This window comes from Panthera onca, chromosome B3, assembly GCF_046562875.1.
Source record: "Panthera onca isolate mPanOnc1 chromosome B3, mPanOnc1 haplotype 2, whole genome shotgun sequence".
In the NCBI taxonomy this organism is placed as follows: domain Eukaryota; kingdom Metazoa; phylum Chordata; class Mammalia; order Carnivora; family Felidae; genus Panthera; species Panthera onca.
The window spans coordinates 71508887-71535907 of NC_138344.1; the positions used below are offsets into that span (position 1 = coordinate 71508887).

Here is a 27021-nt window from a genome sequence, read left to right on the forward strand (position 1 = left end):
ACATACAAAATTACATTTGCATCCTACAAATGTCAGCTAAGGTGCAGTCCAGAATTGGCAATTATTTGAAAGTTCTCCAAGGGCAATTCTGTACAAATACTATGCTAAGCACGAAGATGAGCCATTTCTGTCTTTGTAGGTCAAAATATTTACCTAGCATTGGAATTGGGAAGCAAAAACATAGAGGAAAGAACAGAGTACCCCCGTGCACAGATACAGAGAATGAAACAGTGAGTCTCCAAGAAGGATGCCAAGGTTGTCCTCTAACCCCTGTGTTGGCCTGTGTGCTTGGGGGCCTCCAGGGCTTGCCCTGGGCAGCACCTATTTGGCCACCTCTTTGGCAGGGATCTGCCCATCTGGGCAAATTGGTGTTGGTGGCAGAGCCCAGAACACAGGGGGTGGGTGCATGAGTGTAAAGTGCCCTGGATGGTGTGGGAAGTGGCTGCTCAGGGCTCCTCCATAAAGCCCCAGCAGGGTGGACTGTTTTGCGCTGCAAGGCACCCGTCTGTGGACTGCAGAAAGATGGTGCAGGTGTTCCTTAACGACAGCATACACCTGGCTGTGCAGGGGTTCCCGAAAGCTTCTCCTGGCTTTGGATTGTGAGAGTGAGTTTGCTGTAATCCTGACCCTGCCAGGTTCAGAGGAGGGCTTTGGCGTTAAGCACTAGCCCCTGGTGGAGGCCTTCATGAGGGCCAGTAAAAATGACAGGCACCTCCTTCGAGCCGGAATCGAACCAGCGACCTAAGGATGTCCACATCGCGTCTACAGTCCTCCGCTCTACCAGCTGAGCTATCGAAGGGTGCACGGCATTGGGGCTGAGTCACCGCTCTTTCTGGAAATGACGAGGCCAAGACTGGACCGCCCCAGGCGCAGTTTGCCTTGGATTCGTCAGAAGCTGCCTTTGAAGGGAACCAAACCGCTGCTACGTGATGGCAGCCGGCTGTCCTGGGACCGCGATTTTCAAGATTCCCGACTGGGGCCCTCACCTGTTGCGTCTTTTCGCCTCCCAGAGTTCCTTAATACAGTGGGAGAGGAGACGATGGGGGCACTACGGCCGTCCGTCGGGGCCAGAAAGTCATTAAGAGGGGGAGGGGAAGGGACGTTGGCGAAACGGTTGCGTGCGTCGGGTGGGAAGGGCTTGCGGAGCAAGGGAAAGGAGAACCCACCCCATGGGCGCTGGGTGGGCGGCCGCGAATCGCAGGACCTCAGGCTCAGGTGGAGGACCCTTGAAGGAATCTCGCCTCTCAGCGCCCTCGCCTCCCCCGGGTTGTGAGTGCCTGCCCCCGCCTCGTCCCCACGCCACCCACACACCATGCACCTGCCGCGTTGCGCCCCCAGGACCTCGGGGTTCACTTTTCTGCGCGGGGAGCCTTACTGGGAAGTGATGGGGAAAGGCTCTGGGGCCAGGCTCAGAGACCACGGCCATGGGGCCCCGGCGTCGCGGCCAGTCTGGGCACTTGTCTCCCCGCCTCTGCCCCCAGACCCGGATTCCTGTGGCGGAGACGGCTGCTCCCCGAAATAGCTCACAGTTCTGTGGGCTTCCCGGAGACGCACCGAAGACAATTTCAAGAGTCTGAAGTTGGGCTAGACAGAAGTGAGACGGCGACCAAGCTAGGAGGAAGCTGAGGAGGAGACTGAGACAGACGTTGAGAGAGTGGGTTTTCAAGAAGGATGCCCAAGACCCGTGTGATGGTCTGTGTGCTTATCAGCCTCCAGGGCTTGCCCAGGACAGTGCCTGTTTGGTAGGGATCTATGTTTAGCAAAAACGGTGGTGGCAGATCCCGGAGCTAGAGCACCGGGTGCATAAAAAGGGCTGGCGTCAGGGCTCCTTGATAAGGCAGGAGTACCAAGCAGACTGCGCGCTGCAGGCCATGGGTGTGCGGACTGCGGAAAAGAGGTGCAGGTGTGTTCCCTGTGGATAGATAGCACACACGTAGCTGTATAGGAGTTCTGAAAGTGTTTCCTGGCTTTGGTCCCTCCTGCGAGGCCTTTGACACTAGCCGGTGGAGGCCTTCATGAGGGCCAGTAAAAATGACAGGCACCTCCTTCGAGCCGGAATCGAACCAGCGACCTAAGGATGTCCATATCGCGTCTAGTCTACAGTCCTCCGCTCTACCAGCTGAGCTATCGAAGGGTGCATGGCACTGGAGCTGAGTCACTGCTCTTTCTGGAAATGACGAAGCCAAGACACTGGTCCGTCACAGGTGCAGTTTGTCTTGGGTTGGTCGGAAAGTCCCTTTGAAGAGAGCCAAACACACGCTTCCACGTGATGGTAGTCAGGTGTCCTGGGACCGGGATTTTCAAGATACCCAACCCGGGCCCTCACCTGTGGCGTCATTTCCCCTCCCGGAGTTCCTTAATACAATGGGGGTGGGGGGGTGGGTGAGTACTAAGGCCGTCTGTCAGGGGCCAGAAAGCGGATAAGAGGGAGGGGGAAGGAGATGGAGGCGTTGGCGAAACAGATGCATGGGTCGGGTGGGGAGGGTTTGCGGAGCAAGGGAAAGGAGAACCCACCCCATGGGCACCGGGTGGGCGGCCGCGAACCGCAGGACCTCAGGCTCAGGTGGAGGCCCCTGAAGGAACGACGCCTCTCAGCGCCCTCGCCTCCCCCGTGTTGTGAGTGCCCGCCCCCGCCTCGTCCCCACGCCACCCACCCACCATGCGCCTGCCGCGTTGCGCCCCAGTGGGGCTCACTTTTTGGCGTGGGGACCCTTACTGGGAAGTGATGGGGAAAGACTCTGGGGCCAGGCTTAGAGACCACGGCCACGGGGCCCCGGCGTCGCGGCCATTCTGGGCACTTGTCTCCCCACCTCTGCCCCCCGACCTGGATTCCTGTGGCGGAGGCGGCTGCTCCCCGAAATAGCTCACGGTTCTGTGGGATTCCCGGAGACGCACCGAAGACAAGAGTGGCAGAGATCACCGGCGTGAGCCCGGTTGGACTCCTTTGCCTTAGCTCCGCGTCTTTCTCAGACGTTTCAGATCCCATGCTCCCCAAGACATCTCATCCATCCAGCGAAGGTCTCCCAGAGGCACAACAAGCCACACTCAAGTGCCCCTGCCTCGAGCGTGTGTGGGCGGCAGGTGTGTCTGCACCTTCGAGGATCGGGGTGAGGGGCAGTGCCTTTGAGCCGGTACTACTCTCTCTGTGTGGTACCAGGCAGAAAGGGTCAGCCAGGCTGGGTTTGTAGTTTTGCATGCTCTGGTCCTCTCAGGCTGTGCTGCATTCCTCTCTTGTCTTGTTGGGAGCAAGCTTCGATTTTGAGCCCAGGTATTTTGCCATAGTGAAAATGTGTCTTTGGATTTTAATTATTAATAAACCCTCAAAATTGTCTCATCAACTGCAGCAAAATATACCACAGCAGTGCACGTTATCATTATAGGAGACAACAGTGGATGAAGGGCAGTTAGAGTATATATGGGAACTCTGTACTCTGTGCTTAATTTAACATAATACTGTCCCCAAACATAAAGTGTATTAATTGAAAAATTAATAAATTGATTTGACTAATTTTATTTATTCAGATGTATATATACTGATTTACCAATCTCTAAGAGAACTATTCCCCAAAACATTAAGAGTAACAAGGTATAGAATATAAAATGTAAATGTTAAAATAATGAGTGGTTAGGGGCGCCTGGGTGGCTCAGTCGGTTAAGCGTCCGGCTTCGGCTCAGGTCATGATCTCGCGGTCTGTGGGTTCGAGCCCCGCGTCAGGCTCTGTGCTGACAGCTCAGAGCCTGGAGCCTGTTTCAGATTCTATGTCTCCCTCTTCCTCTGACCCTCCCCTGTTCATGCTCTCTCTCTCTCTCTCTCTGTCTCAAAAATAAATAAATATTTAAAAAAATTTTTTTAAATAATGAGTGGTTAATCCTGAATATCTAAGCCTAATGTTACAGGAGTTTTAGTAAGAAGTACAAAGAAAACTTTGGTAAACGTAGTTAAAATAACAGTAATCTGAACCAATGGGAACTAATCTGCACAATGAAATAGTCCAATCATAGATGAGCAGGATAAATATAAAATAAACAACACCTACACATTGGGGATACATATCAGGACACTAAAAATAGAATAGTAAGTCTTACTTGGTTCTAGAGAATGAGAATGTTTTTACTACATAAGTGAAGTTTATGTTTCGCATCAGATTTTTGTAAATACTAAGCATAATAATGTAACATTTTCACAAGTCTAAAAGAATTTCATTTTTATCTTTATTTTATCAATTTTCATATAAAGTAAATGGTGAGATACCATAATCATAATCATTATCCAGATTCAACAATCTTCAGGGTTTTACTAATTTATCTATCCCTTTTTCTTCTTCTTCTTCTTTTTTTTTTTTTTTTTTAAGTAGGCTCCATACTGGATGTGGGGCTTGAACTCATGATCCTGAGATCAAGAGTCTCATGCTTTACCAGCTGAACCAGCCTGGGTCCCCTCTTCTATTTCCTCTTATCTGAAGTATGATAAAACAAACCTATATCATGTATTATCACCATTTATATTTCAGTATGGTTCTCTAATCATATGAACATTATTACATATCCACAAATTTATACCTAAGAAAATTAATATTCATTCTTTTGTAACATTTATTACATAATGCATATTGAAATTTCCCTGATTTTCTCAAAATGGCACATAGAGGTTTTAATATAATCAAAAGCGAAACAGATTTTACGCATATATTTGTTTGCTTTGTGTGTAAATCTCCTCTATTTTGGATCAGTCTCTTTCAGTGTCTCTGTGTCTCTCCTCTTTTCTCTCTCTGCCAGTGAGATAATAAAGAAATGAATCAGTTGTTTTGGACAATGTTATACGTTTTTCCAAATCTAATGCTTTCCTTCATTTTAATTTATACTGCTCTTTCATTTCTTGAAAATAGAACATTAACTGTCAATTCTTGATTAAGGTTAGAGTTTTTACAAAAGTACTTCAGAAGCAATTCTATGTACTTCACGTATTGAGTATCAGCTCAAAAGTCACATAATCTTTCAATTTTAAATGTTAGTGTTGATCAGTGGGTTCACATACAGAGAGCCTGATCCCTCCATTGCAAATTGCCCCATCAGCTTATCCTTAAATATTAATATCATCACAGCTAAATCATGATATCCAATTTTATATTTCATCCATATTTACTGGCTTGATTTCCTCTTCACAGAAGTTTTATTCACCAGCTAAGGCTACTTGGTTATCTTAAACAGAATGTACATTTAATAGGTAGGGATAATGCTTGATTCTAACCCATTAATTGCCGAATTTCACATTAAATAATTTTCTCCCTGGTTGTCCCTACTGGTGATCAATGGGTTGTTTTTCTTTCTGCCTTTAGGAGATCATTATATGTTTTTATATTCAATGTTTTGGAGTAGGTATTCCTTTTGGTCATCCATTTGTTCCATCTTTGGCCAGTGGAAACTTGTTGTTGGCTCCTGAGAACTTTTGCCATGGCCTAGTAGTTTGCAGAAATTCTTGCTTCCTTGCCAGCTCTTCATGTATGTTTCTTGCCCCAAACCTGAAATCAGCCTAGTTCTTTTTGATCAGAATGGTTTTGGGAGACCACAACATTTCAATTATTTCATGGAGCAGCAATTCCCTTTTCTCTGTAAATTATAGAAAAAGGAAATTTATATGTCTTCTCACTGAGGGATCAGTAATATGTACCTGGCTGGATTGTGAGGGTCTCCCTCAATGACTAGACACCTGCTGTTGATCACATTTTTTTTGTACTAACTTTTTAGTACGTAAGAGAATTTTAAAGGATGGATTTTTTTTTTTATTTTAAAAACACCAAAGCATTAGCAGTGGTGGAATTCAAACCTACAAATCCAAGAGACTATAGCCTAAACCCTGCACCTCAGACCACTCTGCCACACTACCTCATACTTAACCTCTTCACTTATTTTCATATTTCGTAATCTAGATGGAAGGTGATTGGGTTGAACATCACCATTTGTTTGAGAAAATAATCCTTTGACTTCTAGGAAGTGAATTCCCTGGGATCACAACCTTACCTCCTCCAGCCAAGGACAATCCTTGGCAAAAAATAGGCACTCACTAATTTGTGGAAGGTGCATACATCTTGATCTACATCACCTCCTACCAGCGTTGGGGTGAAAGAGGTTAAGGAGAAAACAGAAATGTCCATTCTCACACTCCACCCATGCAACCGAATTTCAGGCCTTTGCACCACTTATTAGCGTGATACTAAGAGACCTAGAAAAAGCCGCATGAAGATTTAGAGTGACCGTGAGTATAAAGCGAGCCTTGTATCTGCTCCCATCATTGCTGCCAGAACGTGCTATTTTTATTTGATAATTGGATCTTAATAGCCGCGTACCAGTAGGCTGATGGGAATGATCCCGCAGAGCAGAAAGGAAACAAGTGTTGGAAAGAATGTTTTGGGGTAAGCAAGAGAGGACAGCATCTCCTGCACCAAGGGTAGAGATGGCCTTAGCTAGGATCTCGCATAGATCATCCACAGTAACGGGAGTCCTAAAAATACTCAGAAAGCAGCAGGTGGATGAGGACCTTGTAGAAGTTCTCCTGTGACTGCTTCTGTTTTCTCGGTGAAGGAGAAAGCTGAGCGTTAGAATGCATGAGGAGTGATGGCTGTTTTGAGAAGGGATGAAACAGCAGTCTTTAAGAATCCTATATAGTAGAGGACTCTCAAAAACTTGTAAGATTGTCATGCAGACACGCTTGAGATCACCGCCATGAATTTAAATTGAGGCCAGTCTAGCATTACTGTTTCTCTCCATTCTAGATGACCCAGGTGAGTGCGGGGACAGAAGGCTTTCTTTAAATAAGGATTGTGATTTTGTTAAGTGAGTATGCTTAAGCAAAAGAGGAACAACCATACTCGAACTCCTAGATGGAGAAGCAGCCCAGAAACTTGAAGTTTCTCTTGGTCATTCTTTTAAGGACACGGGCCACCTCCGTTTCTTCACCCCCTCCTCGAAAGGAAGTTTCTTCCCGTTGCCCAAAAGCGCTCTCACCACAACCTCTCCAAAGAGACACAGTGAGAGGGGCAAATCTTAGACTGCACTTGGGTTCCACTCATCCACTCTTCGGGGGAGGCCCCAAACCACACGCACAGATCCGGAAGTTCTGACAGTTCAAGACGTGAAAATGTCTGATAGGAGTTCGCACTTGGGGTCGAAACTTTCTTGGGCTTTCTGAGAGCAAGCGCTTAGGGGGCAGTGAGCTTATTTTCCAAGTTGGTCATCAAGGATCCCCGACTCAGGTCTGCGAAAACCGAAACACCTCCCTCCTCCCGCGGGCATTGCCTCCTTTCCGAGACGCATCTTCGGACAGTCTCGCTCAGCCGTGTCCTTCCTTCTCGCTTCCTGGCCGAGAAGACCTGGAGGAACCGGGAGACACTGAGTCGAGATAGCAGAAACGGGGCTTGAGAGTGGGGAGGCAGAAACGCGAGCCGGAAGGCTCCAGAAAACAGGCCAACGGGGACCTAAGAACCCAGGAGCCGGCGCAAAAGTTGCAGGTATGTGCGGGCGACAGTACAGCCCTAGGGTCTGAGCCCTGTGATCTTGCCAAAGGAGTTTCCTCTGGACGTTTTGCTCCTGGACTGGCTCCAAAGCCTCCGTGCGTTTCCGTTTATGAGTGGGAAAAACGTAAAACAAAAAAGCACTCCCTGTCCTTTCTGAGCCTTTCTATCAATCCTTATATCAATCCGCGTGTGACAGCTACTTCTGTGGACACACCTGCCACTGTGAAGTCTTAACATTTGTTTCTTGCCGTCCCTTAACCTCCTGGTGAACTTCGTCTTTGAAGACTTATCAAAACGTTGCGGGTTGGCAAAACTTTCCAGAGCGCTACCCAGGCCAGAAAACAGGCGCTCTCTGCACTTGACCTAACAGTTCACCCTCGTGTACTCACCCCAGACCCATTCCGGTGCTACCTATGTAGACACTGGAGTGATTATTCATCATCCTCTGACCTCAGTTCCGCTGTTGGTAAAAATTCCACTTGGCAGCGGTGGGATTCGAACCCACGCCTCCGAAGAGACTGGAGCCTTAATCCAGCGCCTTAGACCGCTCGGCCACGCTACCGCTGGCTTGTGGCGGCTCTGCCTGGTTTTTTCTGATGGTAACTACCTTCCTTTACATCTCCGTTCTATTACGTAGATTTGTGTTCTGAAGTCTCAAATCTCAAGAACATATGGAGGAAGGGATGGAGGAACCAGTAGGGCTCATCGCGAAAGCTTACTTTCCTCGTAGACTCTGGATTGTCCATCTCCCACCCACGGCTTAAAGAGGAATATTTTACTGAGTGAATGAAGAGTACATGAGTAATAAGTGAATGAAATTTGTAACACAAGAGAAGGCTGTGGGCCTTTTGCAGGTGTCGACTATGTTGGCTTCCTCTCCGTCTTGCTACAAATATCTTAGGGAAGATCAATGAAGTATTCAAGCTAATTAAAGCCACAAAATCCTTGCTCCGAGGGAGCATGTCTTATCAAACGGAGATCTAGGGCATTTGCAAATGCCTGAACACCTACTTAGAGCTAGAATCTAACCAACAACCTAGATGCCAGTGGAAATCTACAGTCCTTTCTTTTACTAGGTGAGATATCAAAGAGTTCAGGCATGTGTCTCTGCTAAATTATTTCTTCAGAGGAAGCGAAGCCCCTTATATGGTTTTACACTCCATTCCTAAGACACTTGGAGATGTCTTCTTTCTGCTCTCATAGAGCGGGTGCTCATTTCTTTTGAATCTGAGGGCTTTTAGGACCTTAGTGGTTTCCCAGGCCACCACATTGGCATCTAAGCATGGCAAAATCAACCCTCTGAGACTGCTCCTGTCACTCCAGAATTTGTGCAGGGGAATGTCCAGGCGAGTAGAGAGAGCAGCGCGCAAGTTCCCTGCTGACCAACTCTGCCGGTCTCCACACACACTGCAGAGCTATGCCCAAGCCCCAGGAAGGAACGTCATCTCCAGGCTTTCCTCTGAGCTCAGGGACACGATGTGCTCATTTTTCTGAGAAAAACATTTTAGTGAGAAGTGACAGGAGACGGTCCTGCAGCTGCACAGAGGCCAGACTGGGACTGCCAGTCCCTGCAGCTCCCCTCTCCCATCAGGCAGTTTTTATTATTGCAGGATATTCTGTCCCTGTTTACAAGTTGCCTTCATTTGATAGCTGCCTCCAGTTTTCAAAAGAGCTTTCGGGTTCTGTCGGTTTTTTGCTCCAGCACATCACAGCCAAAATAATCATGACATCCCTAGAGCAGTAGTTCTTAGCTCTGTTCATTAGAATCACGTGTGGAACTTTTAAAAATTCTGACGTGGACCTGGGCTCTAGACCAATTACCTCATAATCTCTATGGGTGGTATCCAGGCATCAGTACTGTATAGTTTCTCACATGCAGCCAACATAGAAAACCAGTGCCTGAGGATATTCCAACAAGCAGTTCTATTTCTTTTAAGGACTTCTCACTTGTCCCACCTGTCATGTCCAAACCTGCTTGACACAGGCTGTTTCTCTGGATACCTGCTGTGACGCAGCCAAGAAGTTGCCAGGTTCAATGCCTGAGTGGCAGTCGCAATGCTGCTTGACTACCACATGCCAGACCATGTGACTTGGTAAGGACCGTGTGCTGGAACAGAGGTGAAGTTGTTCACAGATTATAATGTGGAGCCACGTATCGGAAGGGTTCTTCCCTAATCCCTCCATGTTCTTCTATTTGTCTTTCAGCCTCGTTCTTGTATGTATCTCAGGATGACCCAAGGCTTCTCACCTCCTTATCTCCTCCCACACACCTGGAGTGAGCTCTGGACTGAACTAGCCTTAGTTCTAGGACCAAATACATACCCGAAATGACAGCTGAGAATGGGCCTTCCAGTTCAAGATTGCATGGGTCTTAAATCATTCATTTAATCCTCAGAGCTGACTTTATCAATATATTCTAAAGTATTGGCTTTTCCATGACCTTTTACACAGTTTATAGAAGAGATGGGACAGAGAAGCCCCTTCCAGCGCCACAGCGTTCTTCCCAAAGTTCAGCCCAGGAATCTGGGAGGCTATGGGAGGCGGGGAATCTTGGGGGAGGGTTTGGTGCCACTCCTAGAGTGATCTGCAGGACACTTCAGAGATTTTCCACATTAGGAGAGACTAGGGGTCCTGATGGATATTGTGCAGGATAAATCGTACACCAGGGGGCAGTGTAGCTCAGGTTTCCTCCAGACTCAAATGCACAGGTTGCACTTTAGAAGATTCGGTTCCTGTCTGGTTGTGGGATGAGGGGGAAGTGGGGGGCTTTGTCTTAGAGTGTGATGGCCTGGGGATGTTGAGTTGCAATTACTTGAGCCAAGGACAAGTATTTGTTACTTCTTCCTTCTGCCAGTTTTGTTGGTTGTGGATCAACAAAATGAAGATCTCTCTTACAAGAATAGGGTAAGAAGGTGTAACTCAAGAGTGAGTGCACCAGTCAGGGGCTAAAATATGAAATCCAGTTCCTCCTAGTTGAACAACTTTAGCTAGTTGAATCCACAATATATAAAATAACAATACATCTGGATCAAGTGGGATTTATCCCAGAAAAGCAAAGTTGGTTTGATATTCAAAATCAATCAATGTGATTTATTATTTCAACAGACTAAAAAGAAAAATCATATGATCTTACCAAAAAATGCAGACAAAGCATTTGACAAAGTCCACATTCATTCCAGACACAGACTCACAGCAAATTAGGAAAAGAAGGAAACTTCCTCAACCTGATAAAGGGAAGCTATGAAAAACTTCTGCTAATATCATGCTCAATGATGAAAGACTGAATGTTTTCCCTGTAAGATTGGGAGTAAACATGGACATCTGCTTTCATCACTTTTGTTCAACAAGGTGCAGGGGAAATGGGGGAAAAAATGAAATGGAAGGCATCTAGGTTTTTGTTTTTTTTTTTTTTTTTTAATGTTTATTTTTGACAGAGAGAGAGAGAGAGAGAGAGAGAGAGACAGAGCATGAGCGGGGGAGGGGCAGAGAGAGGGAGACACAGAATCAGAAACAGGCTCCAGGCTCTGAGCTGTCAGCACAGAGCCCGGCATGGGGCTCCTGAACCGAAGTCAGACACTCAACCGACTGAGCCACCCAGGTGCCCCAGGAGGCATCTAGGTTTAAACAAACAGGTAAAGGTATCTTTTATCCCAAGAAAACATGAAAATCTATGTAAAATTCCTACAGAATCTACAGAAAGCTGTAACTAATAAGTGAATCCAGCAAAGTTGTTGGATAGAAAGTAAATATTACAATTAATTGCATATATTACTGTCTATATACTATATCTATATCTATATAATTGTACCTAGCAATGAACTATCAGAAACTGACAATTTTAAAAACAATCCAATTTACATTAAATGTGAGATACTTAGGGACAAAATATGTCCAAGATTTGTACACCAGGAAAAAAAATGCTGAGATGGATAAAAGAAAACCTAAATACAAGGATCCTTGGATCATTTCACGTTTGTGAATGAGAAGATTCAATATCATTAAGATATCAATTATCCCTAAGTTGATTTGTAGATTCAATGCAATCCTAATCAAAATAACAAGGTTTTTAAATGTATTTTTAAGACATGTTTTTTTAAATTTAAAGTTTATTTATTTTTGATAGTCTCTATACCCAAAACGGGGCTCAAACTCATGACTCATGATATCAAGAGTCCCATGTGCTTCCAACTGAGCCAGCCATGTGACTCTGGTTTTTCTTTTCTTTTCTTTTTCCTTTGTTTTAGAAATTGACTAGCTGATTCCAAAATTCCTATGGAAATTCAAAGATATAGCATGCCCAAAACAACTTTAAAAAGAAGAACAAAGTTGGAGCAAACTCACTCTGACTGACATCAAGACTCATAAAAGCTGCTCTAATCAAGACCATAGTATTGGTATTAAAATATAAAAAATAGATCTATGAAACAGGAGTACAGAGATAGAACCATACATAAATTATCTATTGATTGTTGACAAAGTTTCAAAGGCAATTCAGTAGAGACAGGTAGTCTTTTTTAATTTACTTTTTATTTTTTATTAAGTTTTTAATTTTAATTCCAGGATAGCTAACACAGTGTTATATTAGTTTCAGGTGTATGAGATAGTGATACAACAATTCTATACACATTACTCAGTGCTCATCACGATAAATGTATTCTTTAGAAAGGTAGTTTTTTCAATAATGTTAAAAAATAATTTTGATCCCTACTTAACACCACATAAAAAAATAATTCAAAATGGATCATAAACCCAAACTATAAAATATTTAGAGTGATATCTTTATCAAGTTGTATCAGGGAAAGATTTTTTTTAGAAGCAACACCAAAAGCATGATCCATAAAAGAAAAATATGATTAATTGTACTTCATCAAAATTAGGAGACTTTGCCCTTCAAAGACACTGTTGAGAGACTGAGAAAACAAGCCACAAAGTGGGACATAATAGTTGTACCCTCAGTCTTTAAGAACGATTTTGTCTCCTAAGGGACATTGACAATGTCTGGAGACACTTTCAGTTGTCATAACTGAGACAGTATTACTGGTATCCAGTGAGTAAAGGCCAGGGATACTGCTAAACATCCTATACTACACATGACCTCTGACCCCCACAGTAAAGAATTATCCGGTCCAAAAATGTCACTATTGTTGATGTTGACTAGAATAACAAGCCACATGGACAAACTTAACTCTTGCCTCCTTTAGGGCACAGGCCAGTCAGGTTCCACCACCATCTACTAAAATGAGCAGAGAACTCCTTGTCAAAGCCTTGAGGAGGGGACAGTGCCTGGATTCAAATCTGAATGCGGTATATATTCATAAACATGTGTATGTATCCAAATCATGCCTAATGCACCCTCTAGGTACCAAAGGCTATACACGTACATGGTGCAGGAGAGGCATTGCCCTCAAAGGCCAGAAAGTGAGAATGTTCCTTAAAGTGCTCAAATTCTTACTTCAAACCCATCCTAGGACTCTTTGGGGGCTAGGTAAGAGTCAGAGTGGTCTTCCTGGCCTGGCTCAAGTCTGGTGGTTGAATCACTTACCTGAGCTGGTGAGAACTTGCCTCCCTTGACGATAAGCTTCCTGCTTAACACATCTCCTTTGCTGTCCTGTGGTGAACTTGGAGGGAGAGACAGAGTGTGGGTTGGGAGGGGGTGCCGTAGTAGCAGAGAGACCAGAGGCACCTGGAAAGAGAAATAAGACGGAACATCCTGTAGGTAACGCATTAGGGGTCCGAGAGGCAGCACCGGGGACCACAGGGACACTTTGGGCGCCCTGTGCAACTGTCTGAATTTTTTTACCTTGGCTCTGAGTGGAACTGCTGAAATTTTCCGAGTTACCGCTTAGGAGCAAAGGCTGACTTCATTCCCTGCTCCCCTCCGTGCCCCACCTTACCTGTTTACTGCACTTTCAAGGTTCTGTCAAGATTCCAAGACTACCTCTCCTCTCCTAAGTGCCCAGGTTAAATGCCATCCTTTGGCCAGCAAGGCCTTATCCTCTCCCTTCCAAATAGCGGGGGGATCGGGGATCCGGAGGAGTGCGTCTTTTAAAGATCTGCTTGTGAGCTCCCTGCCAGTAAAACGGAGTCCTTCATTCACTAGTCCCACCCCATCAGTCAAGAGCCGAGTAGTCAGAAAATCCACACATTGAGTTTTGGTCAAATCCCGCAGGGGTACTATAGTTTTATTTGGAGTGAAGGCAAAGGCCGTGACTACTTATGACTAGAAACAAAACCCTGGCAGCGGTGGGATTCGAACCCACGCCCCCGAAGAGACTGGAGCCTAAATCCAGCGCCTTAGACCGCTCGGCCACGCTACCAAATCCACGGAAGTGGGCTGCCTACACTTCCTACTTATACATTTCTGCTCCTTTTTTCAGCATTGGTCTTTAAACCTTCAACCTGGGACCAAGATTGTAGGTATCACCAAAGGACCCTAAGGAAGAGACTCTTCCCTCCCTGCTTCGCTCCACTAGGATTCCAATCTGCATCCGCCCACCTCGGAACAGCTCTTCTCACTCCAGTAACTAAAGGGAAAGATCTTCAAACCAAACCATCCGCTCCGGGAGCGAAGCTCTTGGGATCTAGAACCTAAGAGCATTCCAAAGACAGGGGTCGCGTCAGCTTCCGCCTAGCACCTGGTAAGCGCTCAGAAAGTATTTATTGAACGGATGAACTCTTTTAGACTCCAGATAGCTTCGGGGTGGGGCTGGTGGGGTAAAGAAGACCAAAGCAGCAGCTTTTGCTACATTTTGAGTTTGATACTTTTCGGTTCCGAAGCCGGGAGAGAAGTCTTCGAGTCTCCAGGAAGCGTAGGACGTGAATTAAAACCACCGAGAAGAAAAGCTTGCCTCCTGGTTCCCTTTTGCTCCTTTGAGACCTAACTGCAAATAGGCGGTGCCAATCTCCGCCAGCTCCCTAGTCTGGACCGAACAGAGGCTACAGAGTCTTCCTCCCCCCGTCCTGCTTGCCCGAAAGGAAGGCTGTGTCAGAATGGATCGGTTCCTGCTGCTGGGAAGCCTTCAGTCCCTTTCTTTAGAACTAACTCTTCGTCTGCCAGACAGGTCCCCTTTCCCCTGATCAGTAGTAGCCACGTGGCGCCTGTTATTACGGGCGACTAGGGACGGAGATAGCCAGAGACGCCCTTCCCTGGGGACGGAGCCGTGATTCTGAGCCCGCACGGGGGCTCCTAGCACCCAGCATTCTGGAGAACTTCCCTCTTCTCATCTTCCCCGGAAGCCCAAGCCAGGTTCCAGAATGGGGGAGAAAAAAGATTCACACCTATTCTCTTCTTGACACAGGGAAGGTAGACACACCTCAGTTCTCCAAATGTCAGCGTTTCTGTTCTGGGCCTACCAAACTTTGGTTTCCATGCTCCTTTTGATTACATCCAAGTGGAAATTACAGAATGCCAATAGCTGATGTGTCTCTTTTGCTAGTGTGTGGCAGTAGCAGAGAAATAAATTCACAGTTAGTGCCTAGTCTTCAGAGAAAAACAAGGTGCCTGTGTCACAGAGAATGGCTGGGGGATGTGGGTTGGGTGATGTTTCGGCTAATTTTCTGCCTTCTGAAGGTGGAAATTGTGGCTCCCTGGTGACATCCAATCATATTTGGATAACATTATTTATTTGATAAAATTGAGGATATTTGGGGGCAACTTTACACAAAGAGCTTTAAACAGGGAGGTTGTGTATGGTTATGCTTTATGCTTCCCTCTCTCTTGCAAATATACAGCCTATGTCAGGGAAGAAGCCGCCAGACCGGGCTTACTTTCCTAAAAATAGACAATAGTCATTGTCTATTAATCAATTATGCTTCCCAAGAGAAGGGAAAAATAATCCCATGGTGGTGTTGGGACACATAAAGGATATTCCCCACCCCCCCAAGAGCCTCCTGTAAAATTCTACGGTCCTTGTTATGGGTGGAATCCTGTCCCCCTCTCCCCTGCCCCCCGCCCTCGAAAAAAAGATCTATAGAGTCCAAATCCCCAGTACCTCAAAATGTGACCATATTTAGAAGCAGGGTCTATACAGAGGTAATCAAGTTAAAATGAGGTCTTTAGTGTGGGCCCTAATCTAATATGACTGGTGTCCTTATAAGAAGGGGGAAAAGGGCATAGAGGCAGAGATCTCTTTCTGGAATCCCATAAGCTTCAACATAAAGAGAGCAATGCTAACTCTGACATATTCTGTGGGGCTCTCAGAAAAAGAACTGCAATGCATTTTCAAGGGTATAGGTGTAGACACATTGGGGCCACTTGTGTGGAGACAAATAACTGGAGAGAGGGACAGGGTTTTAAGCACAGAGCAGTGGTTCTCAAACTTTAACGTGCACCCAATCACCTGCAGGGTTTGTTAAAAAGCCATTGCTGGACACAACCCCTGCAATTTCTCATTTAGTAAACCTGAGAACTTGCATTTCTCATAAGTTGCGAGCTGATGCTGTTACTGAGCCAGGGAACATGCTTTGAGAACCACCGCCCTGGAGATCAGTTTTGTAATTTAGAATTCTGGTAGAAGTGAGGAAAAAGAATTGAGGAAGTCAAAGACCTGAGACTTCTTGAGAGCAGTGTCCAGGGAAGATATGTGTGCTTAATTGACAGCAGTGGGAATAAATGAGAAATCACAAATAAAATAAATTTATAAGTGAGGGAGAAAAGCTTAGCAAAATAGTGAAGCCTAATGTTTTTTTTAAATTATTTTAAGTTTATTTATTTTGAGAGAGAGCAAGAGCACAAGCAGGAGAGAGGCAGAGAGAGAGGGAGAGAGAGAGAGAGAGAGAGAGAGAGAGAGAGAGAGAGAGAGAGAATCCCAAGCAGGCTCCTCACCACCAGTGCAGAGTCCGATGTGGGGCTCAAATCCACTAACCAAGAGATCATGACCTAAGCCAAAACCAAGTGTCAGATGCTTAACTGAGTGAGCCACCCAGGCACCCCTAGTGAATCCTAATGTTAGGGACAGGGAAAAGGGCTTCCCAATACTGGACAATGGTAGTGGCCACTTTACCACCCTTTGGGATTTCGACAGAGCTTCCACTTAAGGATACCCACCTGTAGAAACACAGAGATCTCAAATGAACCACAGAAAATGGAAAATGGTGCTATCTTCTGTGATCTCTGGGCATGTTTATTTGTCCTGCTGGGTAAGACATAATGATAAGCAAGGGTGCAGGAGAAACTAGGAGAAATGCTTGCAGCCTTATCCTCTCCTGGACCATTTGGAAAGTGCAGTACATGCCCAAAACAATCGCCTGAGGCCCCCAGAAAACTTGCTGCTGGAGATCTTTCTCATCTGTGAAAGAACTTCAGAGACTTTAAGCCTGGGAAGGCTGAGGTCCCAGAACAATGCACCTGCAAGATCTCAGCCCAAGAACAGGGAATGTCACCCACTACTGTGTGGTTCCTTTTTTGTTCAACTCTCAAAAGTAGAATACTTGGTCTCCTAATTTCAAAGACTTACCACAGACTTCTGTATGACTATGGGGGCAGAAATCCTGCAATTGTACCCAGTATTCAAAGAAAAACAAATTATAAATACAGTTTATATTTACAATCTATTTCACTTGATTTTCTAAGTCCAAGTGTGTTTTTTTTATCATGTCCATTGTATGGGCTTAGACAAGGTGGAGTCCACACCCTTGTCAGTAGTGTGCAATACCTGAACTCTCCTTTGATCTTAATCAGAGACCTAAGGATGTCTACCAGGATGTGCATCCTACTGTCCTCCACTCTATCAACTGAGCTACTCAAAGATGCATAGTAAAATTTATGCAAAATTTATTGAGGAATCTATTCTATTACCTCTCACAACCATATATTTATTGGTTACTGTGTTGATTAAACCTTTTATGCCCTTACTGATATTTTGTCTACTTGTTTAACACCTACTGAGAGAGGATTGTTGAAATATCCAATGATAACTGTGTATTTTTCTATTTCTCCTCTTAGTTCTGTCAACTTTTGTGTCTTATGTATCTTATTCTTACAATGCTTCTTATATTTTGCTTCTTATATTTTGCTTTTTATATTTATGTTTTATAACAAGCTACATTATTAGATACATGGAAATCCAGAAATATTGTGGGGTTTTTAAATAGAGTTTATTTTTTAGGGCAGTTTTAGGTTCACAGCAAAATTGATTAGAAAGTACAAAGAGTTTGGGTGCTTGGGTGGCTCAGTAGGTTAAGGGTCAAACTTCTGCTCAGGTCATGATCTCGAGATCCAGTCCATGGATTAGAGCCCCACGTTGGGCTCTGTGCTGAGAGCTCAGAGCCTCAAGCCTGCTTCATATTCTGTGTCTCCCTCTCTCTCACTACCCCTCCCCTGCTCCCACTGTCTCTCTCTCAAAAATAAATAAGCATTAAAAAATTAAAGAAAGTATAAAGAGTTCCCATATACCTCCTGCCCTCACATATACACAGCCTCCTCCATTATTAACATCCCACACCACGGTGGTGTATCTGTTACAATAGATGAACCAACACTGACACATCATTCTCACCCAGAACCATAGTTCACATTAGGGACCTTTGTGAATTCCTGTGAATTTTCAGATTGTTTGTTTCTATCTCTATAAAGAATGCCATTGGGATTTTGATATGGATTGTCTTGAATCTGTAGAGCACTTTGGGTAGTTTGGATATTTTAACAATTTTGGATAGTTTGGATTCTTCCAATCCATGGACACAGGATGTTTTTCTATTTATCTCTGTCCTCTTTAGTTTCCTTCATTAATGTTTTATAATTTTCAGTGTATGAGTCTTTTACACATTTAGTTAAGTATACGCATATACAGGAGCACCTGGGTGGCTCAGTTGGTTAAGTGTCCAACCCTGGCTTAGGTCATGATCTTGTGGTTTGTGAGTTCGAGCCCTACATTGGGCTCTGTGCTGTCTGTTTCAGATTCTGTGTCTCCTTCTCTCTCTGCCCCTCCCCCACTCGTGCTCTGTCTCTCAAAAAATAAATAAATGTAAAAAGGATTTTTTTGGAAGTATATGCATACACATGTCTATAAATAACAATTTCCTGTAACTTGAGAGTTGGTTCTCTTTTATCACCAAGAATACTTCTATTTCCTCTTTCCTCATGGCAGCCTATCAGGTATTTGAGGATGGTGATGATGTCCCTCAAGTTTTCTCTTTCGCATACCTAAAAACTTCAGTTCCATTAAACATTCTTCCTCTAGTGAGGTAGCCAGCTAGCCAGCCACTCAGTCCCTCTGCATTCCTGTGGTTCACCTGGGCATAATGCCTGAGAACAGTGCTTACAAAATGATCCCGATAGAAAAAAAGTTGGACAGCCATGAGCAGTGTAGGGAGAAAGAAATAAAAGGCAAGAAGACAGTAGTGGAAGGTCTGAACAGAAGTAGCAAGAGAAAGCTTTTTACAGAGACCAGAGTAATCTGCAGGTGATATTTAAAGGGGCTATGGAAAGCAGAATAAGTCAGCAGGAATTCCAGGGCACCAGGCAAATGTTTGTAGGGTAGGGCTTGACTTTTCAATTCTTAAAAGATTTCCTTTAGACAGCACAGAGCCTGTTTGGGATTCTCTCTCCACCCCTCCCCTGCTCGCTTGCTCTCTCTCTCTCTCTCTCTCTCTCTCCCCCCGCAAAAATAAATAAATGAACTTAAATTTAAAAAAGCAAGCCATCAACTTTTGTATAAAGTCAGATGCCACCCTTCCCCAGCTGGTTGAGGGAATCAGCGGCTCAAGGATAGCTATACACTAAGCCCTACTGTCCTCCCCTCTTCTGGCTGAGTTATGTACGGCTATATGCCACATTTCTCCATTTTGTGTTTAGGATACTGCAAAGTTTGAATCTTTTAATAGATGGGACAGAACAGTCTTACAAGGTTGTTGGGTCCAAAATGGGAGTGGGGACACTAATGAAATGCAGAAATGAAGTCTTGGGAAGTAACTATTGTTTTTAGTTTAAGCATCATAGGTTTGGATCTTACAGGTTTGAACCCTGGCCCTCTGGTGTCCACAGTGAGAATCACATGTCATGAGAATCACATCATGAGTCAAAGAACTGAACCGCACATCCTTTAAAGGACCTGCATTTCCATGGCCTCTCATCTCAGTCAGTTTCTGGGGAGTTTTGTGACATTCTCTACTGTGTTTTCATTTGCTCTGATCCCCTAAATACTCAGTCTTAGTTTCCTCACACTGTTAAAAACATGAACTCTCTTGCTCAAATCCTGCAATTAAGCTCAACCTATTTGGGATGGAAGGACATTCCCTCCAGGTCTTAGAAAAGCAGAGTTTTGTAGAAGCTGAGTCCAAGAAACATCCCCTTTGCCTATCTTACTTGCCAAACCTGAGAGCACCCAGATGCAGCTCAGACCACACCCAGCATTGCTCAGGCCTGAAGAAAAGCCTAAAGGTGGCTGGCACTGGTCATCCACTTAGCAGGACAGAATGAGGCTTCTCCCAGTGGAAAGCATGTTTCCTTGGGAGTCTGAAACTATGCACTAACTTGAGAGAGGAGGCAAGACATTTTCCAGGGGAACCTGCCCAGCAGGGCTGAAGGCACATGCCACGTCAAACTGATTCTACTTAGTGTTTGCTTAGTGTTTGGTTGAGGACATTACCTTAGAGATTCTCACTCTCAGTAGGTAACCATATGTTTATGTTTAGGTAAGTTCTCCACTTTTCCATGAGGATGCTCTGTGTGCTGGTATCTGGCACACCATTTAGTGACCACATACATATGAGAATTGGCACCTGAATTCAGGTACCACCTGGTTTCCTGGAATTTACACTTAAACTGTATGAGAGCTGGAATGCCCTTGGAGATTTTTAGTGTTTGTTTTACCAACAATTCCAGGAAGAGGAAAGTAAAAGATTCCATGGTAGTCCAGATTTCTGTGGGTTATGATATCCTTTTTTCTTTGCACATATATCTGCATTTGTTAGCTCTCCATTTCAAATACTTATTAATGCCCTGAGATGTGCTGGTCTCTTGGCCAGGTAGCTGGAGACTCAGAAGTATGAACCATACAACCTTCCCTTCAAGGAGCTGAGGTATAAGCTGAGGACGTTATATTAATGTATATGATTTTTTAATGTTTATTTATTTTGACAGAGAGAGAGACAGCATGCATGCTTGTGGGAAGGGGCAGAGAGAGAGAGAATCCTAAGCAGGCTCCTTGCCATCAGTGCATGGGCTCCATTCAACAAACCATGAGATCACAACCTGAACTGAAATTAGAAGTCAGATACTCAACCAACTGAGCCACCCAGGTGCCCCGTTAATGCATATGATTCTTTTTTTTTTTACTTTTTTGCATATGATTCTTAAAACAAAATAAACTTAGTAGTCTATAGCTAAGTGCACTAGAATCTCCTTCCCTTTTCCTTTGCCTTCTCATTTGTTCTTTCTTTGTGTCTTTCTTTGCATTTTCAAAAAGATGGACACAGGTGGGGTGCCTGGATAGCTCCATTGGTAGAACATGCAACTCTTGATCTCAGGGTTGTGAATTCAAGCCCCACCTTGGTGTAGAGATTACTTAAAAATAAAATCTTTTTTAAAAAGTAAAATAAGAAAAATAGGAATAGATAGGAAACCACAACTTAGAAGTAGGTCTGGAAGACTAAAAAATAAAATCAAAATATGTGTTATCTTTTGACAGTCTTTCATATAAGATGAAGAAATATGGGAAGGGGAACAGAACAATTTGATAATTTCATAAGCAACTGAATATATGTTGAGTGGGTAATGTCAGGCTGGATGCTTACTTCCTAGGTGCCATGGGTCACCTCCATTATATCTGTCCTCTTCAGTCTTTTGAGAGTGGGAGTGAAATGGAAAGAACAGCAAGGATAAGAAAAAGTATCATGGATTTCAGAGGAGAGAAGAGATGAAATCTATTTGGTAAACAGCAAAGGCTTTCTGAGTTAGAACAGTGAGATGGTCTTTCCAGGATAAGTAGTGTTTGACAGGTAAGGTGAAAGGGGAAATCACTCTAGTTGAAGAAATGATAAGCAAATGATCACAACTGAAAAAGGTGTGAGTTCTGTTTGGGGAATTATAAGTGGATCAAGTTGACTGGGACAGAGATCTGTTGTCAATATACACCTGTCATTGGGTAAATGTTGATCTGAATATTAGAAGACAAAAGCGGTAAGGTAAAGAGGCACAGACTGAGAGCACTTTAGGGTACTTGAGAGTCTTTAAGTTGAAAACAATTTTTGCTAAAATAAAAAAGGAGGATTTCTGTAAGGATCCAGGAAAATCTCATAGATTCCAAAAGTGGAGCATGCTGAGGCCTCTGGAGTGGGCCACAGCCAGGGACTCAGAAGGTGTGCAGGCAGGCTCCCTCTCTCACTATCACCTCCCCATGCTCTCCCTTGTGTTCTTCCTACAGTAATGCCTTCTCTGCTTCTCAGTTCATGTGGTAGAATATGATTGATGTTACAGCTCTTCCAACTCTAATGTCCTTTCTAGTAATTGTGGGCTAATTAATTTGGACCAAACTCTTTGAGGAAAAATGATAAGAATATTGGATAAGATTTTACCAAATCTTCTTAAAAGCATCAAAATACTTAAAATGGTAGTAAGCAACGACTAGGCCAGAATCTAAACAAAAGACAGAATCTGAGAGGTAAGGGAAGCATTGACCTTTGTAGCTCTGAAGACACTTGCTAATTACTGCAAAACTGGGCTAGAATTTTGGCAGCCTCTTTGGGTGGGAGAAACAAGAGGGACAGATGTCAAGACCCAGCACCTAGCAAAAATAGAAAGTCTGGTGAGACACTCTCCCCAAATATTAAGTTTAAATTCGTAATATTAAAGAGCTGTTCCCATAAGATGAACAAGAAGTAAACCTACCTCTATCCTCCTACTTCCAATAATGGTTATGGAGCTCAGCAGAAATCAGCTGAGCTTAGCAAGGGAAAACAGAAAGAATGAGAAGCTGTGACTGCAGGTTTCCATTCTCCCTGATTTACAGCTTGGTAACATCATCTTGGAGGCTCAGCAAATGACTGGCCACTAACATTTTTTTAGTGTCCTTTCAGGTTGATGGTGCTCCAGGTGCCTGGGAGAAACCGAAGCTATATATATATATATATATATATATAACACATATGTATATATATATACATATATATATATACATATATATATATATAACACATATGTATATATATACATATATATATATATATTACACATATGTATATATATATACATATATATATATATATATATATATATATATATATATATATATACATTTTTTCCCCAGGAAGTCTCCTTCATCTTGGCCCCCAAAATTCACTGCATATAATTTTGAAAAGACATTGAGCAGTGCTCATTGAAAAAGACCAATTACACAAGGAAACAAAGTGAAACAAAGTGACTTGAGTAAGAATTACCTAAAACAGTAGATAGAATACTATTGGAATTATCCATTATAGATATTAAAATGAATATAATTACTATGTTTAAAAAAATAAAAAACAAGCTGGTAAATGTCTGCAAGGAATAGGAAATTACAAAATTTGGCTTTACTGTTGGTGGGATTATAAACTAGTACAGCCGCTATAGCAAACAATATGGAGAATCATCAGAAAAATAAAAAACAGAACTACCATATGATCCAACAATTCTGCTTCTGGGAAAATACCCAAAGGAAACAAAAGTAACAACTTGTTGCCTTTTTTTCTCTTAAGTAGGCTTTGCGCTCAGCATAGAGGGCAACAGGGGCTTGAAGTCACAACTATGAAATCAAGACCTAAGTTGAGATCGAGAGTCAGACACTCAACTGACTGAGCCACCCAGGCACCCCTGAAAGCACTAGCTTAAAACAATACTTGCAATTGCATGTTCATGGCAGCATTATTTACAACAGCCAAGACATGAAAACTACCTAAGTGTCCACTGACAAATGAATGAATAAAGAAGTTGTTATATATAATATATAGTATCTAATATATAATATCTCACACAACATGTAATATAATAATATATGAATATTATTTAGCCATAAAAATGAGGAAATATTGCCATTTAGGACAACATGGATGGACCTTGAGGGCATTATGCTAAGTGAAACTAGTCAAACAAAGGCAAGTACTATATGATCTCACTTATATGTGGAATTTAAAAACAAAAACAAACAACCCCCCCGCCAAAAAAAATCATAGAAAAAGAGATCAGATTTGTGGTTACCAGAGGCAGGGGTTGGGGAGAGGGGGATAGGAGAAAGGTGGTTAAAAGGTACAAATTACCAGTTACAAGATAAATAAGTACTTAAGTACATGTAATGGACACCTGATGACTACAGTTACCCATGTTCTAGGATATATATGAAAATCGCTCAAAGAATAAATCCTGAATTCTCCTCACAAGGAAAACTTTTTTCTTTTTTTTTCTCTCTCTTTTTATTGTATCTACATGAGATAATGGATGCTACTAAGCCAAAGCAGTGATCATTTAACAATGTATGGAAGTCAAACCATTATGCTGTACAGCTTAAACTTATGCAGTGATGTATGTCAATAATATCTCAGTAAAACTGGAAAAATTTTTGGCTTCATAGTTTTAAAAAAGAATAAAATAGAACTTCTAGAATTGAAAATTAGAATTTATAAGTACAATTGACTCAGTAGGCAGATATAACAGCTGATTAAACACAGCTGTAGAGAGCAGTATATTACGAGTATGTTATTCAGAATGCAACCTGGAGAGACAAAAAGAAAATATGGAAGAGAAGTTAAAAGAAATGAAGGACGAGGTGTGAAGGTTTAACTCCAGTTTCATAAATGAAGAAAGAAAAATATAGCAAAACAGCATTTGAAAAGTTGACCAAGAATTTTCCCAACCCGAAGAAAGATAACGGTCTACAGACTTACGAAAGCCCTTTATCTCACCATTGAAAAAACATAGGATTTCCCTCTGGTGTCATTCACTCCTGTTTTATACATCTAAATTGAAATCTTCCTTGGATTAATCTTACTGGTGGAACCTAGGTCACATGTCCACCCAGCTGGGAAAGCAAGTTTTCTAAGACAGACTTATATTATGTGAAATTACCAAATATAAGGACAATGTTCAAAAATGTTGGGGAGTCACTTATAGGACAAATGCCTGCAACAGAGCTATTCAGTTCATGTTCAGACTTTCTCAGTTTTCCTTTTGTACTCTCTTCCTTCAAGAGCACATGACTCTTAGAGGCTCTAACTCAGTGGATAATTCATGTAAATTGATCTAATCATGGCCTATTAATCTGTGGACTTCAGGACACGAGTATTCTAGCTATTGTACAATTCCCATAAACTCCTCCAATCTCACTTCAAATCCAGCCTACCTAAATCCCAGCAACTCTCCCCTCTGTCCATTCCAAATACCTATCTCTCCTTTGGACTTTTTTTTCCCCCTCTGAAAATATCATCTTGCTTTTTTGAGATATAATATTTGAGAGTCCTCCCTGACTCTGGACTGACTCTTTATTCATATTTAACTTCAGCTGAATCTGCTCTCCCTCTCTCTCCCTCATTCCTTCCTTCCTTTCCAGTCCCATAACTGTCACCCTCTTGCAGCTTTATGGTTGAGTACCTGTACCGTGGCCAGTCTCTGACGTTCCTTTGACTCTGGTTTCTCTTCCTTTCAATTCATTCTGCATATCAATGCCTGGTGAGTTTCCATTTTCAATTTTTTAAAGGGCGTAACCTCATTCCAAAAGTCTCTTGGTCCCCTACTAACCTGTCTTACCTTCCCATGCTTCCAGGAGGTCAGACATCTGCCCCAGCCGCTGTTCTGCCTTGGCTCCTTAAATGCCTCAGTTTTTCTCTCTCACAACTTTGCTCATATATTTTCTTGTACCAGAGATCACTCCGCCCCCAGACTTGTGTCTTAATCTCCCTTCGAAGCTCAGCTCAAACCCCATCCCCACCTGAAGGCCTGCCTCTGTGATGGCTCACTGTGAATCTGCACAAGCTCAGCCCTGTCCACTACCCGCCTCACACCTGGCACAGCTACTTTTCACTGTTCTCTTTCATAAAAAAGTAAAGTTCTTTTATTCCACAAGACTATATGACAGGGACTTCAAGTTCAAGACCCTATCTGATGCCTTGTTTCTCGTGCCTAGCACAGAATTAGAGTTCAGTCAGTGTCTGTTGAATGAAGAAATGAATTAAATAACGAATTAACAAATGCTTGCTCTGGCGTGGAAACTCAAGCTGTAAGAAAGGTCCCTACATGTAAGGAACTTGAGGTAGGCGGTTGAAAGTCGGCGGCCATCCTGAGTCACAGAGAAAATCAGTGGGAAGGTCCAGTTTCAGCTGAGAGACCCATGGTAGGCAACTTCCTCTACGCCTGGTTTCCCCTCTTAATTTTCAGTGTGAGGGCGGGGAGGTGGACTGTTTCACTGTGTTAGATTGTGTTGGGTTAAGCAGATTTCTCCAATCTTAAAATAGTGGTGGTTGCTGTTACTGGCCTTCACACCGTGTTATCCCTAGCAGGAGCCTGCTGACCGAATTCCAAAAGTAAATTGATTGAAACGAAATTCGGATTTGATCTGCCTCCTACACTTGATCCTCTAACAAAGAACCAGCATTAAAAACTTTCCTTTTCAAAGAAAGAAGCGAGACACTAGCCCGCGAGGCCCTATAGCTCAGGGGTTAGAGCACTGGTCTTGTAAACCAGGGGTCGCGAGTTCAAATCTCGCTGGGGCCTGCTTGTTCTTTCTTATTGTTTTAAATCTCTCTCACTCCTGGACCCCTTCTCTCTCCAGTAACTTTGACCCCCGACGAAATTCGGTCCTTATATCTTCTCGCCGCAGTGCTGACAACCCGAATAAACCACGCAGAGAAGCCACCTCGTAGGCGCTACTGCGCAAGTGCAGCTCTGCTGCCTGGATTGTGGCGGAGGCCATTACAAGCGGCGGGAAGCGCTGCCTGCCCCGCGGAAGTCCAGACTCTGTTGACCAGGCGGCGAAAGCCCTCTCTGAGGGCGGCGGGAGCCCTAGCGGGGCTGATGGCGGTGGGGGAAAAGAATGGGGTCCAACCCTCTGACAGTCTTGGAGCCCAGAACAAGCTCCCCTCGCCAAAGGGGAGGAGCCGTCCGGGCGAGGGGTTCTGGAGTGTGGGCACTCCAGCAAGGTGTCCCGTTTCAGGGGGTTTTCGAACACCTTCAGTATGCCAGCGGGAAAAGTAAGGTGGAGACTTGGGTCACTAAGTTTGTTACTGACTCAAAGGAACTGTGGATTCCTCTTTACAAAAACCTTTAAATATTTTCTCCAGAAGTCTTCTCACAGAAACATCGGGCTTACCCGTACGTGCCATATTCCACATCCTCCGCCTCCCCGAGTCTGTGGACGTATAAACGGAAGAGAGCTGCAGCTCGCCAGTGCAGCCGCGCCTGGATTGGGAGGCGAGCGCAGGAAGGGAGGGAACGGGAAGGGGCGCCGGCTTGAGTCTCGAGTCCCGCCCTCCGCCTGGCGCCGGGTTCCGCGGCTAGAACCGCGTCTCCCACCGCCGCAGCCAACGGCCCCCGGGCGAGCAGATGCCC

At 44.0% G+C, this 27021-nt stretch overlaps 2 long non-coding RNA genes and 5 other non-coding genes across 7 annotated transcripts; 2 read left to right on the plus strand and 5 right to left on the minus strand.

The window, feature by feature from the left end:
- Positions 1 to 713: 713 nt before the first annotated feature.
- Positions 714 to 799, minus strand: TRNAY-GUA (transfer RNA tyrosine (anticodon GUA)). Its single transcript is given in 2 exon segments — positions 714 to 749; positions 763 to 799. It is a non-coding gene; the product is annotated as a tRNA-Tyr (tRNA).
- Positions 800 to 2043: 1244 nt separating this feature from the next.
- On the minus strand, positions 2044 to 2134 carry TRNAY-GUA (transfer RNA tyrosine (anticodon GUA)). The gene is given in 2 exon segments: positions 2044 to 2079; positions 2098 to 2134. It is a non-coding gene; the product is annotated as a tRNA-Tyr (tRNA).
- A 2125-nt stretch (positions 2135 to 4259) lies between these two features.
- On the minus strand, positions 4260 to 26992 carry LOC132669357 (uncharacterized). Its single transcript, XR_009606089.3, has 3 exons — positions 26783 to 26992; positions 13054 to 13194; positions 4260 to 4457 (listed from the first exon to the last, which is right to left on the minus strand). It is a non-coding gene; the product is annotated as an uncharacterized LOC132669357 (long non-coding RNA).
- On the minus strand, positions 7992 to 8073 carry TRNAL-AAG (transfer RNA leucine (anticodon AAG)). The gene has a single exon. It is a non-coding gene; the product is annotated as a tRNA-Leu (tRNA).
- LOC132669356 (uncharacterized) lies at positions 8118 to 14992 on the plus strand. The gene is made up of 2 exons (XR_009606088.3): positions 8118 to 9604; positions 13889 to 14992. It is a non-coding gene; the product is annotated as an uncharacterized LOC132669356 (long non-coding RNA).
- TRNAL-UAG (transfer RNA leucine (anticodon UAG)) lies at positions 13747 to 13828 on the minus strand. The gene has a single exon. It is a non-coding gene; the product is annotated as a tRNA-Leu (tRNA).
- Positions 26115 to 26187, plus strand: TRNAT-UGU (transfer RNA threonine (anticodon UGU)). The gene has a single exon. It is a non-coding gene; the product is annotated as a tRNA-Thr (tRNA).
- Positions 26993 to 27021: the final 29 nt, after the last annotated feature.